The 16,601-nt window shown below is 38.7% G+C and overlaps 32 non-coding genes across 32 annotated transcripts; 16 read left to right on the top strand and 16 right to left on the bottom strand.

Annotated features, from left to right (window-relative positions):
- Positions 1-155: 155 nt before the first annotated feature.
- On the bottom strand, positions 156-227 carry TRNAQ-CUG (transfer RNA glutamine (anticodon CUG)). Its single transcript has one exon. It is a non-coding gene; the product is annotated as a tRNA-Gln (tRNA).
- A 161-nt stretch (positions 228-388) lies between these two features.
- On the top strand, positions 389-497 carry TRNAL-CAA (transfer RNA leucine (anticodon CAA)). Its single transcript has 2 exons — positions 389-426; positions 452-497. It is a non-coding gene; the product is annotated as a tRNA-Leu (tRNA).
- Positions 498-1,204: 707 nt separating this feature from the next.
- TRNAQ-CUG (transfer RNA glutamine (anticodon CUG)) lies at positions 1,205-1,276 on the bottom strand. Its single transcript has one exon. It is a non-coding gene; the product is annotated as a tRNA-Gln (tRNA).
- A 161-nt stretch (positions 1,277-1,437) lies between these two features.
- Positions 1,438-1,546, top strand: TRNAL-CAA (transfer RNA leucine (anticodon CAA)). The gene is made up of 2 exons: positions 1,438-1,475; positions 1,501-1,546. It is a non-coding gene; the product is annotated as a tRNA-Leu (tRNA).
- A 700-nt stretch (positions 1,547-2,246) lies between these two features.
- On the bottom strand, positions 2,247-2,318 carry TRNAQ-CUG (transfer RNA glutamine (anticodon CUG)). The gene has a single exon. It is a non-coding gene; the product is annotated as a tRNA-Gln (tRNA).
- Positions 2,319-2,479: 161 nt separating this feature from the next.
- On the top strand, positions 2,480-2,588 carry TRNAL-CAA (transfer RNA leucine (anticodon CAA)). Its single transcript has 2 exons — positions 2,480-2,517; positions 2,543-2,588. It is a non-coding gene; the product is annotated as a tRNA-Leu (tRNA).
- Positions 2,589-3,288: 700 nt separating this feature from the next.
- Positions 3,289-3,360, bottom strand: TRNAQ-CUG (transfer RNA glutamine (anticodon CUG)). Its single transcript has one exon. It is a non-coding gene; the product is annotated as a tRNA-Gln (tRNA).
- Positions 3,361-3,521: 161 nt separating this feature from the next.
- On the top strand, positions 3,522-3,630 carry TRNAL-CAA (transfer RNA leucine (anticodon CAA)). Its single transcript has 2 exons — positions 3,522-3,559; positions 3,585-3,630. It is a non-coding gene; the product is annotated as a tRNA-Leu (tRNA).
- A 707-nt stretch (positions 3,631-4,337) lies between these two features.
- On the bottom strand, positions 4,338-4,409 carry TRNAQ-CUG (transfer RNA glutamine (anticodon CUG)). The gene has a single exon. It is a non-coding gene; the product is annotated as a tRNA-Gln (tRNA).
- Positions 4,410-4,570: 161 nt separating this feature from the next.
- On the top strand, positions 4,571-4,679 carry TRNAL-CAA (transfer RNA leucine (anticodon CAA)). The gene is made up of 2 exons: positions 4,571-4,608; positions 4,634-4,679. It is a non-coding gene; the product is annotated as a tRNA-Leu (tRNA).
- A 707-nt stretch (positions 4,680-5,386) lies between these two features.
- TRNAQ-CUG (transfer RNA glutamine (anticodon CUG)) lies at positions 5,387-5,458 on the bottom strand. Its single transcript has one exon. It is a non-coding gene; the product is annotated as a tRNA-Gln (tRNA).
- Positions 5,459-5,619: 161 nt separating this feature from the next.
- Positions 5,620-5,728, top strand: TRNAL-CAA (transfer RNA leucine (anticodon CAA)). Its single transcript has 2 exons — positions 5,620-5,657; positions 5,683-5,728. It is a non-coding gene; the product is annotated as a tRNA-Leu (tRNA).
- A 700-nt stretch (positions 5,729-6,428) lies between these two features.
- Positions 6,429-6,500, bottom strand: TRNAQ-CUG (transfer RNA glutamine (anticodon CUG)). Its single transcript has one exon. It is a non-coding gene; the product is annotated as a tRNA-Gln (tRNA).
- A 161-nt stretch (positions 6,501-6,661) lies between these two features.
- TRNAL-CAA (transfer RNA leucine (anticodon CAA)) lies at positions 6,662-6,770 on the top strand. The gene is made up of 2 exons: positions 6,662-6,699; positions 6,725-6,770. It is a non-coding gene; the product is annotated as a tRNA-Leu (tRNA).
- A 707-nt stretch (positions 6,771-7,477) lies between these two features.
- Positions 7,478-7,549, bottom strand: TRNAQ-CUG (transfer RNA glutamine (anticodon CUG)). Its single transcript has one exon. It is a non-coding gene; the product is annotated as a tRNA-Gln (tRNA).
- A 161-nt stretch (positions 7,550-7,710) lies between these two features.
- On the top strand, positions 7,711-7,819 carry TRNAL-CAA (transfer RNA leucine (anticodon CAA)). The gene is made up of 2 exons: positions 7,711-7,748; positions 7,774-7,819. It is a non-coding gene; the product is annotated as a tRNA-Leu (tRNA).
- A 707-nt stretch (positions 7,820-8,526) lies between these two features.
- Positions 8,527-8,598, bottom strand: TRNAQ-CUG (transfer RNA glutamine (anticodon CUG)). Its single transcript has one exon. It is a non-coding gene; the product is annotated as a tRNA-Gln (tRNA).
- Positions 8,599-8,759: 161 nt separating this feature from the next.
- Positions 8,760-8,868, top strand: TRNAL-CAA (transfer RNA leucine (anticodon CAA)). Its single transcript has 2 exons — positions 8,760-8,797; positions 8,823-8,868. It is a non-coding gene; the product is annotated as a tRNA-Leu (tRNA).
- A 700-nt stretch (positions 8,869-9,568) lies between these two features.
- TRNAQ-CUG (transfer RNA glutamine (anticodon CUG)) lies at positions 9,569-9,640 on the bottom strand. Its single transcript has one exon. It is a non-coding gene; the product is annotated as a tRNA-Gln (tRNA).
- Positions 9,641-9,801: 161 nt separating this feature from the next.
- On the top strand, positions 9,802-9,910 carry TRNAL-CAA (transfer RNA leucine (anticodon CAA)). Its single transcript has 2 exons — positions 9,802-9,839; positions 9,865-9,910. It is a non-coding gene; the product is annotated as a tRNA-Leu (tRNA).
- Positions 9,911-10,617: 707 nt separating this feature from the next.
- On the bottom strand, positions 10,618-10,689 carry TRNAQ-CUG (transfer RNA glutamine (anticodon CUG)). The gene has a single exon. It is a non-coding gene; the product is annotated as a tRNA-Gln (tRNA).
- A 161-nt stretch (positions 10,690-10,850) lies between these two features.
- Positions 10,851-10,959, top strand: TRNAL-CAA (transfer RNA leucine (anticodon CAA)). The gene is made up of 2 exons: positions 10,851-10,888; positions 10,914-10,959. It is a non-coding gene; the product is annotated as a tRNA-Leu (tRNA).
- Positions 10,960-11,666: 707 nt separating this feature from the next.
- Positions 11,667-11,738, bottom strand: TRNAQ-CUG (transfer RNA glutamine (anticodon CUG)). Its single transcript has one exon. It is a non-coding gene; the product is annotated as a tRNA-Gln (tRNA).
- Positions 11,739-11,899: 161 nt separating this feature from the next.
- Positions 11,900-12,008, top strand: TRNAL-CAA (transfer RNA leucine (anticodon CAA)). The gene is made up of 2 exons: positions 11,900-11,937; positions 11,963-12,008. It is a non-coding gene; the product is annotated as a tRNA-Leu (tRNA).
- Positions 12,009-12,715: 707 nt separating this feature from the next.
- TRNAQ-CUG (transfer RNA glutamine (anticodon CUG)) lies at positions 12,716-12,787 on the bottom strand. Its single transcript has one exon. It is a non-coding gene; the product is annotated as a tRNA-Gln (tRNA).
- A 161-nt stretch (positions 12,788-12,948) lies between these two features.
- On the top strand, positions 12,949-13,057 carry TRNAL-CAA (transfer RNA leucine (anticodon CAA)). The gene is made up of 2 exons: positions 12,949-12,986; positions 13,012-13,057. It is a non-coding gene; the product is annotated as a tRNA-Leu (tRNA).
- A 707-nt stretch (positions 13,058-13,764) lies between these two features.
- On the bottom strand, positions 13,765-13,836 carry TRNAQ-CUG (transfer RNA glutamine (anticodon CUG)). Its single transcript has one exon. It is a non-coding gene; the product is annotated as a tRNA-Gln (tRNA).
- A 161-nt stretch (positions 13,837-13,997) lies between these two features.
- TRNAL-CAA (transfer RNA leucine (anticodon CAA)) lies at positions 13,998-14,106 on the top strand. Its single transcript has 2 exons — positions 13,998-14,035; positions 14,061-14,106. It is a non-coding gene; the product is annotated as a tRNA-Leu (tRNA).
- Positions 14,107-14,813: 707 nt separating this feature from the next.
- On the bottom strand, positions 14,814-14,885 carry TRNAQ-CUG (transfer RNA glutamine (anticodon CUG)). Its single transcript has one exon. It is a non-coding gene; the product is annotated as a tRNA-Gln (tRNA).
- A 161-nt stretch (positions 14,886-15,046) lies between these two features.
- On the top strand, positions 15,047-15,155 carry TRNAL-CAA (transfer RNA leucine (anticodon CAA)). Its single transcript has 2 exons — positions 15,047-15,084; positions 15,110-15,155. It is a non-coding gene; the product is annotated as a tRNA-Leu (tRNA).
- Positions 15,156-15,862: 707 nt separating this feature from the next.
- On the bottom strand, positions 15,863-15,934 carry TRNAQ-CUG (transfer RNA glutamine (anticodon CUG)). The gene has a single exon. It is a non-coding gene; the product is annotated as a tRNA-Gln (tRNA).
- A 161-nt stretch (positions 15,935-16,095) lies between these two features.
- On the top strand, positions 16,096-16,204 carry TRNAL-CAA (transfer RNA leucine (anticodon CAA)). Its single transcript has 2 exons — positions 16,096-16,133; positions 16,159-16,204. It is a non-coding gene; the product is annotated as a tRNA-Leu (tRNA).
- Positions 16,205-16,601: the final 397 nt, after the last annotated feature.

Raw genomic sequence — 16,601 nt, 5'->3', positions numbered from 1 at the left:
ATTCTATTGAAGAAAAATGTGTTTGGTATCTAATGTCGAGATGGCTGACTCCAATTTGGCATCGGCAGATTATATATGCTTAAATTGGATTTTAAGAAAGAATGTTTTTTTGACTGTTGCTTTCTCTTGATGTGAAATTTTTAAAAGAATTACGCAGGTCCCACCGAGATTTGAACTCGGATCGCTGGATTCAGAGTCCAGAGTGCTAACCATTACACCATGGAACCCCACACGATGCTACCAACTGGTAGAATGCCTGGATCTCAGATCTTCGCTAACGGTAGAATATCACCTCTCACTCAACTTCAATAAAAGTGGGTAATAGTAAGGAAAATGTAGACTTTGCACAAGTAGCAGACTTTTCCTGCCAAATCAGCTTACACACAGTGTCAGAATGGCCGAGCGGTCTAAGGCGCCAGACTCAAGATCAACTTCTTCCACAATATGGGTGTTCTGGTCTCCACATGGAGGCGTGGGTTCAAATCCCACTTCTGACAGCTCTTTCATATTTTTTGCTGTTCATTCTTAAAATTCCATCCTTTTACATTTAAAATAGGAAAATTATCACTTTTTAATGGGCAGAAGAATTCATCGTCTAGGCAGTTGCAGTATGACACCTTCTCTAAAGTCATTTGCCCATTGTGGCTTCATAGCAGGTGTTTAGAATTGATCATTATCTTTAACTCTGAATGCTTCTGATGATGAAATTTCAAAGATTATTTTCTGGATTCTGTTCTTTTGGGGTGTCATTATTCGCTGGTTGTTAAACCCTACGGCATGTATCCTTCTTTGAAGTCATTCTCTGTGCCGTAGACTAACATTGTCTTAATGTGATGCTCTTCGTTGGGGATTAACGATTCTGACCAGGAATGATCCATAATTTTCCATTTAAAATAGGAAACTAATCACTTTATAATATCATTAGACTGCATCATCTAGGCATTGATACCAAATACCAAAGGATTTATGTTGGCCTGGTCCATACCCATGGTTAAGAAATGAAGGTATGCATACATGCTTGAAAGAAATGAAACCAAGCAGATGCCAGAATTCTATTGAAGAAAAATGTGTTTGGTATCTAATGTCGAGATGGCTGACTCCAATTTGGCATCGGCAGATTATATATGCTTAAATTGGATTTTAAGAAAGAATGTTTTTTTGACTGTTGCTTTCTCTTAATGTGAATTTTTTAAAAGAATTACGCAGGTCCCACCGAGATTTGAACTCGGATCGCTGGATTCAGAGTCCAGAGTGCTAACCATTACACCATGGAACCCCACACGATGCTACCAACTGGTAGAATGCCTGGATCTCAGATCTTCGCTAACGGTAGAATATCACCTCTCACTCAACTTCAATAAAAGTGGATAATAGTAAGGAAAATGTAGACTTTGCACAAGTAGCAGACTTTTCCTGCCAAATCAGCATACACACAGTGTCAGAATGGCCGAGCGGTCTAAGGCGCCAGACTCAAGATCAACTTCTTCCACAAGATGGGTGTTCTGGTCTCCACATGGAGGCGTGGGTTCAAATCCCACTTCTGACAGCTCTTTCATATTTTTTGCTGTTCATTCTTAAAATTCCATCCTTTTACATTTAAAATAGGAAAATTATCACTTTTTAATGGGCAGAAGAATTCATCGTCTAGGCAGTTGCAGTATGACACCTTCTCTAAAGTCATTTGCCCATTGTGGCTTCATAGCAGGTGTTTAGAATTGATCATTATCTTTAACTCTGAATGCTTCTGATGATGAAATTTCAAAGATTATTTTCTGGATTCTGTTCTTTTGGGGTGTCATTATTCGCTGGTTGTTAAACCCTACGGCATGTATCCTTCTTTGAAGTCATTCTCTGTGCCGTAGACTAACATTGTCTTAATGTGATGCTCTTCGTTGGGGATTAACGATTCTGACCAGGAATGATCCATAATTTTCCATTTAAAATAGGAAACTAATCACTTTATAATATCATTAGACTGCATCATCTAGGCATTGATACCAAATACCAAAGGATTTATGTTGGCCTGGTCCATACCCATGGTTAAGAAATGAAGGTATGCATACATGCTTGAAAGAAATGAAACCAAGCAGATGCCAGAATTCTATTGAAGAAAAATGTGTTTGGTATCTAATGTCGAGATGGCTGACTCCAATTTGGCATCGGCAGATTATATATGCTTAAATTGGATTTTAAGAAAGAATGTTTTTTTGACTGTTGCTTTCTCTTGATGTGAAATTTTTAAAAGCAGGTCCCACCGAGATTTGAACTCGGATCGCTGGATTCAGAGTCCAGAGTGCTAACCATTACACCATGGAACCCCACACGATGCTACCAACTGATAGAATGCCTGGATCTCAGATCTTCGCTAACGGTAGAATATCACCTCTCACTCAACTTCAATAAAAGTGGGTAATAGTAAGGAAAATGTAGACTTTGCACAAGTAGCAGACTTTTCCTGCCAAATCAGCTTACACACAGTGTCAGAATGGCTGAGCGGTCTAAGGCGCCAGACTCAAGATCAACTTCTTCCACAATATGGGTGTTCTGGTCTCCACATGGAGGCGTGGGTTCAAATCCCACTTCTGACAGCTCTTTCATATTTTTTGCTGTTCATTCTTAAAATTCCATCCTTTTACATTTAAAATAGGAAAATTATCACTTTTTAATGGGCAGAAGAATTCATCGTCTAGGCAGTTGCAGTATGACACCTTCTCTAAAGTCATTTGCCCATTGTGGCTTCATAGCAGGTGTTTAGAATTGATCATTATCTTTAACTCTGAATGCTTCTGATGATGAAATTTCAAAGATTATTTTCTGGATTCTGTTCTTTTGGGGTGTCATTATTCGCTGGTTGTTAAACCCTATGGCATGTATCCTTCTTTGAAGTCATTCTCTGTGCCGTAGACTAACATTGTCTTAATGTGATGCTCTCCGTTGGGGATTAACGATTCTGACCAGGAATGATCCATAATTTTCCATTTAAAATAGGAAACTAATCACTTTATAATATCATTAGACTGCATCATCTAGGCATTGATACCAAATACCAAAGGATTTATGTTGGCCTGGTCCATACCCATGGTTAAGAAATGAAGGTATGCATACATGCTTGAAAGAAATGAAACCAAGCAGATGCCAGAATTCTATTGAAGAAAAATGTGTTTGGTATCTAATGTCGAGATGGCTGACTCCAATTTGGCATCGGCAGATTATATATGCTTAAATTGGATTTTAAGAAAGAATGTTTTTTTGACTGTTGCTTTCTCTTGATGTGAAATTTTTAAAAGCAGGTCCCACCGAGATTTGAACTCGGATCGCTGGATTCAGAGTCCAGAGTGCTAACCATTACACCATGGAACCCCACACGATGCTACCAACTGGTAGAATGCCTGGATCTCAGATCTTCGCTAACGGTAGAATATCACCTCTCACTCAACTTCAATAAAAGTGGGTAATAGTAAGGAAAATGTAGACTTTGCACAAGTAGCAGACTTTTCCTGCCAAATCAGCTTACACACAGTGTCAGAATGGCCGAGTGGTCTAAGGCGCCAGACTCAAGATCAACTTCTTCCACAATATGGGTGTTCTGGTCTCCACATGGAGGCGTGGGTTCAAATCCCACTTCTGACAGCTCTTTCATATTTTTTGCTGTTCATTCTTAAAATTCCATCCTTTTACATTTAAAATAGGAAAATTATCACTTTTTAATGGGCAGAAGAATTCATCGTCTAGGCAGTTGCAGTATGACACCTTCTCTAAAGTCATTTGCCCATTGTGGCTTCATAGCAGGTGTTTAGAATTGATCATTATCTTTAACTCTGAATGCTTCTGATGATGAAATTTCAAAGATTATTTTCTGGATTCTGTTCTTTTGGGGTGTCATTATTCGCTGGTTGTTAAACCCTACGGCATGTATCCTTCTTTGAAGTCATTCTCTGTGCCGTAGACTAACATTGTCTTAATGTGATGCTCTTCGTTGGGGATTAACGATTCTGACCAGGAATGATCCATCATTTTCCATTTAAAATAGGAAACTAATCACTTTATAATATCATTAGACTGCATCATCTAGGCATTGATACCAAATACCAAAGGATTTATGTTGGCCTGGTCCATACCCATGGTTAAGAAATGAAGGTATGCATAAATGCTTGAAAGAAATGAAACCAAGCAGATGCCAGAATTCTATTGAAGAAAAATGTGTTTGGTATCTAATGTCGAGATGGCTGACTCCAATTTGGCATCGGCAGATTATATATGCTTAAATTGGATTTTAAGAAAGAATGTTTTTTTGACTGTTGCTTTCTCTTGATGTGAAATTTTTAAAAGAATTACGCAGGTCCCACCGAGATTTGAACTCGGATCGCTGGATTCAGAGTCCAGAGTGCTAACCATTACACCATGGAACCCCACACGATGCTACCAACTGGTAGAATGCCTGGATCTCAGATCTTCGATAACGGTAGAATATCACCTCTCACTCAACTTCAATAAAAGTGGGTAATAGTAAGGAAAATGTAGACTTTGCACAAGTAGCAGACTTTTCCTGCCAAATCAGCTTACACACAGTGTCAGAATGGCCGAGCGGTCTAAGGCGCCAGACTCAAGATCAACTTCTTCCACAATATGGGTGTTCTGGTCTCCACATGGAGGTGTGGGTTCAAATCCCACTTCTGACAGCTCTTTCATATTTTTTGCTGTTCATTCTTAAAATTCCATCCTTTTACATTTAAAATAGGAAAATTATCACTTTTTAATGGGCAGAAGAATTCATCGTCTAGGCAGTTGCAGTATGACACCTTCTCTAAAGTCATTTGCCCATTGTGGCTTCATAGCAGGTGTTTAGAATTGATCATTATCTTTAACTCTGAATGCTTCTGATGATGAAATTTCAAAGATTATTTTCTGGATTCTGTTCTTTTGGGGTGTCATTATTCGCTGGTTGTTAAACCCTATGGCATGTATCCTTCTTTGAAGTCATTCTCTGTGCCGTAGACTAACATTGTCTTAATGTGATGCTCTCCGTTGGGGATTAACGATTCTGACCAGGAATGATCCATAATTTTCCATTTAAAATAGGAAACTAATCACTTTATAATATCATTAGACTGCATCATCTAGGCATTGATACCAAATACCAAAGGATTTATGTTGGCCTGGTCCATACCCATGGTTAAGAAATGAAGGTATGCATACATGCTTGAAAGAAATGAAACCAAGCAGATGCCAGAATTCTATTGAAGAAAAATGTGTTTGGTATCTAATGTCGAGATGGCTGACTCCAATTTGGCATCGGCAGATTATATATGCTTAAATTGGATTTTAAGAAAGAATGTTTTTTTGACTGTTGCTTTCTCTTGATGTGAAATTTTTAAAAGAATTACGCAGGTCCCACCGAGATTTGAACTCGGATCGCTGGATTCAGAGTCCAGAGTGCTAACCATTACACCATGGAACCCCACACGATGCTACCAACTGGTAGAATGCCTGGATCTCAGATCTTCGATAACGGTAGAATATCACCTCTCACTCAACTCCAATAAAAGTGGGTAATAGTAAGGAAAATGTAGACTTTGCACAAGTAGCAGACTTTTCCTGCCAAATCAGCATACACACAGTGTCAGAATGGCCGAGCGGTCTAAGGCGCCAGACTCAAGATCAACTTCTTCCACAATATGGGTGTTCTGGTCTCCACATGGAGGCGTGGGTTCAAATCCCACTTCTGACAGCTCTTTCATATTTTTTGCTGTTCATTCTTAAAATTCCATCCTTTTACATTTAAAATAGGAAAATTATCACTTTTTAATGGGCAGAAGAATTCATCGACTAGGCAGTTGCAGTATGACACCTTCTCTAAAGTCATTTGCCCATTGTGGCTTCATAGCAGGTGTTTAGAATTGATCATTATCTTTAACTCTGAATGCTTCTGATGATGAAATTTCAAAGATTATTTTCTGGATTCTGTTCTTTTGGGGTGTCATTATTCACTGGTTGTTAAACCCTATGGCATGTATCCTTCTTTGAAGTCATTCTCTGTGCCGTAGACTAACATTGTCTTAATGTGATGCTCTCCGTTGGGGATTAACGATTCTGACCAGGAATGATCCATAATTTTCCATTTAAAATAGGAAACTAATCACTTTATAATATCATTAGACTGCATCATCTAGGCATTGATACCAAATACCAAAGGATTTATGTTGGCCTGGTCCATACCCATGGTTAAGAAATGAAGGTATGCATACATGCTTGAAAGAAATGAAACCAAGCAGATGCCAGAATTCTATTGAAGAAAAATGTGTTTGGTATCTAATGTCGAGATGGCTGACTCCAATTTGGCATCGGCAGATTATATATGCTTAAATTGGATTTTAAGAAAGAATGTTTTTTTGACTGTTGCTTTCTCTTGATGTGAAATTTTTAAAAGCAGGTCCCACCGAAATTTGAACTCGGATCGCTGGATTCAGAGTCCAGAGTGCTAACCATTACACCATGGAACCCCACACGATGCTACCAACTGGTAGAATGCCTGGATCTCAGATCTTCGCTAACGGTAGAATATCACCTCTCACTCAACTTCAATAAAAGTGGGTAATAGTAAGGAAAATGTAGACTTTGCACAAGTAGCAGACTTTTCCTGCCAAATCAGCTTACACACAGTGTCAGAATGGCTGAGCGGTCTAAGGCGCCAGACTCAAGATCAACTTCTTCCACAATATGGGTGTTCTGGTCTCCACATGGAGGCGTGGGTTCAAATCCCACTTCTGACAGCTCTTTCATATTTTTTGCTGTTCATTCTTAAAATTCCATCCTTTTACATTTAAAATAGGAAAATTATCACTTTTTAATGGGCAGAAGAATTCATCGTCTAGGCAGTTGCAGTATGACACCTTCTCTAAAGTCATTTGCCCATTGTGGCTTCATAGCAGGTGTTTAGAATTGATCATTATCTTTAACTCTGAATGCTTCTGATGATGAAATTTCAAAGATTATTTTCTGGATTCTGTTCTTTTGGGGTGTCATTATTCGCTGGTTGTTAAACCCTACGGCATGTATCCTTCTTTGAAGTCATTCTCTGTGCCGTAGACTAACATTGTCTTAATGTGATGCTCTTCGTTGGGGATTAACGATTCTGACCAGGAATGATCCATCATTTTCCATTTAAAATAGGAAACTAATCACTTTATAATATCATTAGACTGCATCATCTAGGCATTGATACCAAATACCAAAGGATTTATGTTGGCCTGGTCCATACCCATGGTTAAGAAATGAAGGTATGCATAAATGCTTGAAAGAAATGAAACCAAGCAGATGCCAGAATTCTATTGAAGAAAAATGTGTTTGGTATCTAATGTCGAGATGGCTGACTCCAATTTGGCATCGGCAGATTATATATGCTTAAATTGGATTTTAAGAAAGAATGTTTTTTTGACTGTTGCTTTCTCTTGATGTGAAATTTTTAAAAGAATTACGCAGGTCCCACCGAGATTTGAACTCGGATCGCTGGATTCAGAGTCCAGAGTGCTAACCATTACACCATGGAACCCCACACGATGCTACCAACTGGTAGAATGCCTGGATCTCAGATCTTCGATAACGGTAGAATATCACCTCTCACTCAACTTCAATAAAAGTGGGTAATAGTAAGGAAAATGTAGACTTTGCACAAGTAGCAGACTTTTCCTGCCAAATCAGCTTACACACAGTGTCAGAATGGCCGAGCGGTCTAAGGCGCCAGACTCAAGATCAACTTCTTCCACAATATGGGTGTTCTGGTCTCCACATGGAGGCGTGGGTTCAAATCCCACTTCTGACAGCTCTTTCATATTTTTTGCTGTTCATTCTTAAAATTCCATCCTTTTACATTTAAAATAGGAAAATTATCACTTTTTAATGGGCAGAAGAATTCATCGTCTAGGCAGTTGCAGTATGACACCTTCTCTAAAGTCATTTGCCCATTGTGGCTTCATAGCAGGTGTTTAGAATTGATCATTATCTTTAACTCTGAATGCTTCTGATGATGAAATTTCAAAGATTATTTTCTGGATTCTGTTCTTTTGGGGTGTCATTATTCACTGGTTGTTAAACCCTATGGCATGTATCCTTCTTTGAAGTCATTCTCTGTGCCGTAGACTAACATTGTCTTAATGTGATGCTCTCCGTTGGGGATTAACGATTCTGACCAGGAATGATCCATAATTTTCCATTTAAAATAGGAAACTAATCACTTTATAATATCATTAGACTGCATCATCTAGGCATTGATACCAAATACCAAAGGATTTATGTTGGCCTGGTCCATACCCATGGTTAAGAAATGAAGGTATGCATACATGCTTGAAAGAAATGAAACCAAGCAGATGCCAGAATTCTATTGAAGAAAAATGTGTTTGGTATCTAATGTCGAGATGGCTGACTCCAATTTGGCATCGGCAGATTATATATGCTTAAATTGGATTTTAAGAAAGAATGTTTTTTTGACTGTTGCTTTCTCTTGATGTGAAATTTTTAAAAGAATTACGCAGGTGCCACCGAGATTTGAACTCGGATCGCTGGATTCAGAGTCCAGAGTGCTAACCATTACACCATGGAACCCCACACGATGCTACCAACTGGTAGAATGCCTGGATCTCAGATCTTCGATAACGGTAGAATATCACCTCTCACTCAACTCCAATAAAAGTGGGTAATAGTAAGGAAAATGTAGACTTTGCACAAGTAGCAGACTTTTCCTGCCAAATCAGCATACACACAGTGTCAGAATGGCCGAGCGGTCTAAGGCGCCAGACTCAAGATCAACTTCTTCCACAATATGGGTGTTCTGGTCTCCACATGGAGGCGTGGGTTCAAATCCCACTTCTGACAGCTCTTTCATATTTTTTGCTGTTCATTCTTAAAATTCCATCCTTTTACATTTAAAATAGGAAAATTATCACTTTTTAATGGGCAGAAGAATTCATCGTCTAGGCAGTTGCAGTATGACACCTTCTCTAAAGTCATTTGCCCATTGTGGCTTCATAGCAGGTGTTTAGAATTGATCATTATCTTTAACTCTGAATGCTTCTGATGATGAAATTTCAAAGATTATTTTCTGGATTCTGTTCTTTTGGGGTGTCATTATTCACTGGTTGTTAAACCCTATGGCATGTATCCTTCTTTGAAGTCATTCTCTGTGCCGTAGACTAACATTGTCTTAATGTGATGCTCTCCGTTGGGGATTAACGATTCTGACCAGGAATGATCCATAATTTTCCATTTAAAATAGGAAACTAATCACTTTATAATATCATTAGACTGCATCATCTAGGCATTGATACCAAATACCAAAGGATTTATGTTGGCCTGGTCCATACCCATGGTTAAGAAATGAAGGTATGCATACATGCTTGAAAGAAATGAAACCAAGCAGATGCCAGAATTCTATTGAAGAAAAATGTGTTTGGTATCTAATGTCGAGATGGCTGACTCCAATTTGGCATCGGCAGATTATATATGCTTAAATTGGATTTTAAGAAAGAATGTTTTTTTGACTGTTGCTTTCTCTTGATGTGAAATTTTTAAAAGCAGGTCCCACCGAGATTTGAACTCGGATCGCTGGATTCAGAGTCCACAGTGCTAACCATTACACCATGGAACCCCACACGATGCTACCAACTGGTAGAATGCCTGGATCTCAGATCTTCGCTAACGGTAGAATATCACCTCTCACTCAACTTCAATAAAAGTGGGTAATAGTAAGGAAAATGTAGACTTTGCACAAGTAGCAGACTTTTCCTGCCAAATCAGCTTACACACAGTGTCAGAATGGCTGAGCGGTCTAAGGCGCCAGACTCAAGATCAACTTCTTCCACAATATGGGTGTTCTGGTCTCCACATGGAGGCGTGGGTTCAAATCCCACTTCTGACAGCTCTTTCATATTTTTTGCTGTTCATTCTTAAAATTCCATCCTTTTACATTTAAAATAGGAAAATTATCACTTTTTAATGGGCAGAAGAATTCATCGTCTAGGCAGTTGCAGTATGACACCTTCTCTAAAGTCATTTGCCCATTGTGGCTTCATAGCAGGTGTTTAGAATTGATCATTATCTTTAACTCTGAATGCTTCTGATGATGAAATTTCAAAGATTATTTTCTGGATTCTGTTCTTTTGGGGTGTCATTATTCGCTGGTTGTTAAACCCTACGGCATGTATCCTTCTTTGAAGTCATTCTCTGTGCCGTAGACTAACATTGTCTTAATGTGATGCTCTTCGTTGGGGATTAACGATTCTGACCAGGAATGATCCATCATTTTCCATTTAAAATAGGAAACTAATCACTTTATAATATCATTAGACTGCATCATCTAGGCATTGATACCAAATACCAAAGGATTTATGTTGGCCTGGTCCATACCCATGGTTAAGAAATGAAGGTATGCATAAATGCTTGAAAGAAATGAAACCAAGCAGATGCCAGAATTCTATTGAAGAAAAATGTGTTTGGTATCTAATGTCGAGATGGCTGACTCCAATTTGGCATCGGCAGATTATATATGCTTAAATTGGATTTTAAGAAAGAATGTTTTTTTGACTGTTGCTTTCTCTTGATGTGAAATTTTTAAAAGAATTACGCAGGTCCCACCGAGATTTGAACTCGGATCGCTGGATTCAGAGTCCAGAGTGCTAACCATTACACCATGGAACCCCACACGATGCTACCAACTGGTAGAATGCCTGGATCTCAGATCTTCGATAACGGTAGAATATCACCTCTCACTCAACTTCAATAAAAGTGGGTAATAGTAAGGAAAATGTAGACTTTGCACAAGTAGCAGACTTTTCCTGCCAAATCAGCTTACACACAGTGTCAGAATGGCCGAGCGGTCTAAGGCGCCAGACTCAAGATCAACTTCTTCCACAATATGGGTGTTCTGGTCTCCACATGGAGGCGTGGGTTCAAATCCCACTTCTGACAGCTCTTTCATATTTTTTGCTGTTCATTCTTAAAATTCCATCCTTTTACATTTAAAATAGGAAAATTATCACTTTTTAATGGGCAGAAGAATTCATCGTCTAGGCAGTTGCAGTATGACACCTTCTCTAAAGTCATTTGCCCATTGTGGCTTCATAGCAGGTGTTTAGAATTGATCATTATCTTTAACTCTGAATGCTTCTGATGATGAAATTTCAAAGATTATTTTCTGGATTCTGTTCTTTTGGGGTGTCATTATTCGCTGGTTGTTAAACCCTATGGCATGTATCCTTCTTTGAAGTCATTCTCTGTGCCGTAGACTAACATTGTCTTAATGTGATGCTCTCCGTTGGGGATTAACGATTCTGACCAGGAATGATCCATAATTTTCCATTTAAAATAGGAAACTAATCACTTTATAATATCATTAGACTGCATCATCTAGGCATTGATACCAAATACCAAAGGATTTATGTTGGCCTGGTCCATACCCATGGTTAAGAAATGAAGGTATGCATACATGCTTGAAAGAAATGAAACCAAGCAGATGCCAGAATTCTATTGAAGAAAAATGTGTTTGGTATCTAATGTCGAGATGGCTGACTCCAATTTGGCATCGGCAGATTATATATGCTTAAATTGGATTTTAAGAAAGAATGTTTTTTTGACTGTTGCTTTCTCTTGATGTGAATTTTTTAAAAGAATTACGCAGGTCCCACCGAGATTTGAACTTGGATCGCTGGATTCAGAGTCCGGAGTGCTAACCATTACACCATGGAACCCCACACGATGCTACCAACTGGTAGAATGCCTGGATCTCAGATCTTCGATAACGGTAGAATATCACCTCTCACTCAACTCCAATAAAAGTGGGTAATAGTAAGGAAAATGTAGACTTTGCACAAGTAGCAGACTTTTCCTGCCAAATCAGCATACACACAGTGTCAGAATGGCCGAGCGGTCTAAGGCGCCAGACTCAAGATCAACTTCTTCCACAATATGGGTGTTCTGGTCTCCACATGGAGGCGTGGGTTCAAATCCCACTTCTGACAGCTCTTTCATATTTTTTGCTGTTCATTCTTAAAATTCCATCCTTTTACATTTAAAATAGGAAAATTATCACTTTTTAATGGGCAGAAGAATTCATCGTCTAGGCAGTTGCAGTATGACACCTTCTCTAAAGTCATTTGCCCATTGTGGCTTCATAGCAGGTGTTTAGAATTGATCATTATCTTTAACTCTGAATGCTTCTGATGATGAAATTTCAAAGATTATTTTCTGGATTCTGTTCTTTTGGGGTGTCATTATTCGCTGGTTGTTAAACCCTATGGCATGTATCCTTCTTTGAAGTCATTCTCTGTGCCGTAGACTAACATTGTCTTAATGTGATGCTCTTCGTTGGGGATTAACGATTCTGACCAGGAATGATCCATCATTTTCCATTTAAAATAGGAAACTAATCACTTTATAATATCATTAGACTGCATCATCTAGGCATTGATACCAAATACCAAAGGATTTATGTTGGCCTGGTCCATACCCATGGTTAAGAAATGAAGGTATGCATAAATGCTTGAAAGAAATGAAACCAAGCAGATGCCAGAATTCTATTGAAGAAAAATGTGTTTGGTATCTAATGTCGAGATGGCTGACTCCAATTTGGCATCGGCAGATTATATATGCTTAAATTGGATTTTAAGAAATAATGTTTTTTTGACTGTTGCTTTCTCTTGATGTGAAATTTTTAAAAGAATTACGCAGGTCCCACCGAGATTTGAACTCGGATCGCTGGACTCAGAGTCCAGAGTGCTAACCATTACACCATGGAACCCCACACGATGCTACCAACTGGTAGAATGCCTGGATCTCAGATCTTCGCTAACGGTAGAATATCACCTCTCACTCAACTTCAATAAAAGTGGGTAATAGTAAGGAAAATGTAGACTTTGCACAAGTAGCAGACTTTTCCTGCCAAATCAGCTTACACACAGTGTCAGAATGGCCGAGCGGTCTAAGGCGCCAGACTCAAGATCAACTTCTTCCACAATATGGGTGTTCTGGTCTCCACATGGAGGCGTGGGTTCAAATCCCACTTCTGACAGCTCTTTCATATTTTTTGCTGTTCATTCTTAAAATTCCATCCTTTTACATTTAAAATAGGAAAATTATCACTTTTTAATGGGCAGAAGAATTCATCGTCTAGGCAGTTGCAGTATGACACCTTCTCTAATGTCATTTGCCCATTGTGGCTTCATAGCAGGTGTTTAGAATTGATCATTATCTTTAACTCTGAATGCTTCTGATGATGAAATTTCAAAGATTATTTTCTGGATTCTGTTCTTTTGGGGTGTCATTATTCGCTGGTTGTTAAACCCTACGGCATGTATCCTTCTTTGAAGTCATTCTCTGTGCCGTAGACTAACATTGTCTTAATGTGATGCTCTCCGTTGGGGATTAACGATTCTGACCAGGAATGATCCATAATTTTCCATTTAAAATAGGAAACTAATCACTTTATAATATCATTAGACTGCATCATCTAGGCATTGATACCAAATACCAAAGGATTTATGTTGGCCTGGTCCATACCCATGGTTAAGAAATGAAGGTATGCATACATGCTTGAAAGAAATGAAACCAAGCAGATGCCAGAATTCTATTGAAGAAAAATGTGTTTGGTATCTAATGTCGAGATGGCTGACTCCAATTTGGCATCGGCAGATTATATATGCTTAAATTGGATTTTAAGAAAGAATGTTTTTTTGACTGTTGCTTTCTCTTGATGTGAATTTTTTAAAAGAATTACGCAGGTCCCACCGAGATTTGAACTTGGATCGCTGGATTCAGAGTCCGGAGTGCTAACCATTACACCATGGAACCCCACACGATGCTACCAACTGGTAGAATGCCTGGATCTCAGATCTTCGCTAACGGTAGAATATCACCTCTCACTCAACTTCAATAAAAGTGGGTAATAGTAAGGAAAATGTAGACTTTGCACAAGTAGCAGACTTTTCCTGCCAAATCAGCATACACACATTGTCAGAATGGCCGAGCGGTCTAAGGCGCCAGACTCAAGATCAACTTCTTCCACAATATGGGTGTTCTGGTCTCCACATGGAGGCGTGGGTTCAAATCCCACTTCTGACAGCTCTTTCATATTTTTTGCTGTTCATTCTTAAAATTCCATCCTTTTACATTTAAAATAGGAAAATTATCACTTTTTAATGGGCAGAAGAATTCATCGTCTAGGCAGTTGCAGTATGACACCTTCTCTAAAGTCATTTGCCCATTGTGGCTTCATAGCAGGTGTTTAGAATTGATCATTATCTTTAACTCTGAATGCTTCTGATGATGAAATTTCAAAGATTATTTTCTGGATTCTGTTCTTTTGGGGTGTCATTATTCGCTGGTTGTTAAACCCTACGGCATGTATCCTTCTTTGAAGTCATTCTCTGTGCCGTAGACTAACATTGTCTTAATGTGATGCTCTTCGTTGGGGATTAACGATTCTGACCAGGAATGATCCATCATTTTCCATTTAAAATAGGAAACTAATCACTTTATAATATCATTAGACTGCATCATCTAGGCATTGATACCAAATACCAAAGGATTTATGTTGGCCTGGTCCATACCCATGGTTAAGAAATGAAGGTATGCATAAATGCTTGAAAGAAATGAAACCAAGCAGATGCCAGAATTCTATTGAAGAAAAATGTGTTTGGTATCTAATGTCGAGATGGCTGACTCCAATTTGGCATCGGCAGATTATATATGCTTAAATTGGATTTTAAGAAAGAATGTTTTTTTGACTGTTGCTTTCTCTTGATGTGAAATTTTTAAAAGAATTACGCAGGTCCCACCGAGATTTGAACTCGGATCGCTGGATTCAGAGTCCAGAGTGCTAACCATTACACCATGGAACCCCACACGATGCTACCAACTGGTAGAATGCCTGGATCTCAGATCTTCGCTAACGGTAGAATATCACCTCTCACTCAACTTCAATAAAAGTGGGTAATAGTAAGGAAAATGTAGACTTTGCACAAGTAGCAGACTTTTCCTGCCAAATCAGCTTACACACAGTGTCAGAATGGCCGAGCGGTCTAAGGCGCCAGACTCAAGATCAACTTCTTCCACAATATGGGTGTTCTGGTCTCCACATGGAGGCGTGGGTTCAAATCCCACTTCTGACAGCTCTTTCATATTTTTTGCTGTTCATTCTTAAAATTCCATCCTTTTACATTTAAAATAGGAAAATTATCACTTTTTAATGGGCAGAAGAATTCATCGTCTAGGCAGTTGCAGTATGACACCTTCTCTAAAGTCATTTGCCCATTGTGGCTTCATAGCAGGTGTTTAGAATTGATCATTATCTTTAACTCTGAATGCTTCTGATGATGAAATTTCAAAGATTATTTTCTGGATTCTGTTCTTTTGGGGTGTCATTATTCGCTGGTTGTTAAACCCTACGGCATGTATCCTTCTTTGAAGTCATTCTCTGTGCCGTAAACTAACATTGTCTTAATGTGATGCTCTTCGTTGGGGATTAACGATTCTGACCAGGAATGATCCATAATTTTCCATTTAAAATAGGAAACTAATCACTTTATAATATCATTAGACTGCATCATCTAGGCATTGATACCAAATACCAAAGGATTTATGTTGGCCTGGTCCATACCCATGGTTAAGAAATGAAGGTATGCATACATGCTTGAAAGAAATGAAACCAAGCAGATGCCAGAATTCTATTGAAGAAAAATGTGTTTGGTATCTAATGTCGAGATGGCTGACTCCAATTTGGCATCGGCAGATTATATATGCTTAAATTGGATTTTAAGAAAGAATGTTTTTTTGACTGTTGCTTTCTCTTAATGTGAATTTTTTAAAAGAATTACGCAGGTCCCACCGAGATTTGAACTCGGATCGCTGGATTCAGAGTCCAGAGTGCTAACCATTACACCATGGAACCCCACACGATGCTACCAACTGGTAGAATGCCTGGATCTCAGATCTTCGCTAACGGTAGAATATCACCTCTCACTCAACTTCAATAAAAGTGGGTAATAGTAAGGAAAATGTAGACTTTGCACAAGTAGCAGACTTTTCCTGCCAAATCAGCATACACACAGTGTCAGAATGGCCGAGCGGTCTAAGGCGCCAGACTCAAGATCAACTTCTTCCACAATATGGGTGTTCTGGTCTCCACATGGAGGCGTGGGTTCAAATCCCACTTCTGACAGCTCTTTCATATTTTTTGCTGTTCATTCTTAAAATTCCATCCTTTTACATTTAAAATAGGAAAATTATCACTTTTTAATGGGCAGAAGAATTCATCGTCTAGGCAGTTGCAGTATGACACCTTCTCTAAAGTCATTTGCCCATTGTGGCTTCATAGCAGGTGTTTAGAATTGATCATTATCTTTAACTCTGAATGCTTCTGATGATGAAATTTCAAAGATTATTTTCTGGATTCTGTTCTTTTGGGGTGTCATTATTCGCTGGTTGTTAAACCCTACGGCATGTATCCTTCTTTGAAGTCATTCTCTGTGCCGTAAACTAACATTGTCTTAATGTGATGCTCTTCGTTGGGGATTAACGATTCTGACCAGGAATGATCCATAATTTTCCATTTAAAA

The sequence above is a fragment of the Pelobates fuscus genome, chromosome 2 (assembly GCF_036172605.1).
Source record: "Pelobates fuscus isolate aPelFus1 chromosome 2, aPelFus1.pri, whole genome shotgun sequence".
In the NCBI taxonomy this organism is placed as follows: Eukaryota; Metazoa; Chordata; class Amphibia; order Anura; family Pelobatidae; genus Pelobates; species Pelobates fuscus.
This window is presented reverse-complemented; position numbering and strand designations above follow the sequence as displayed.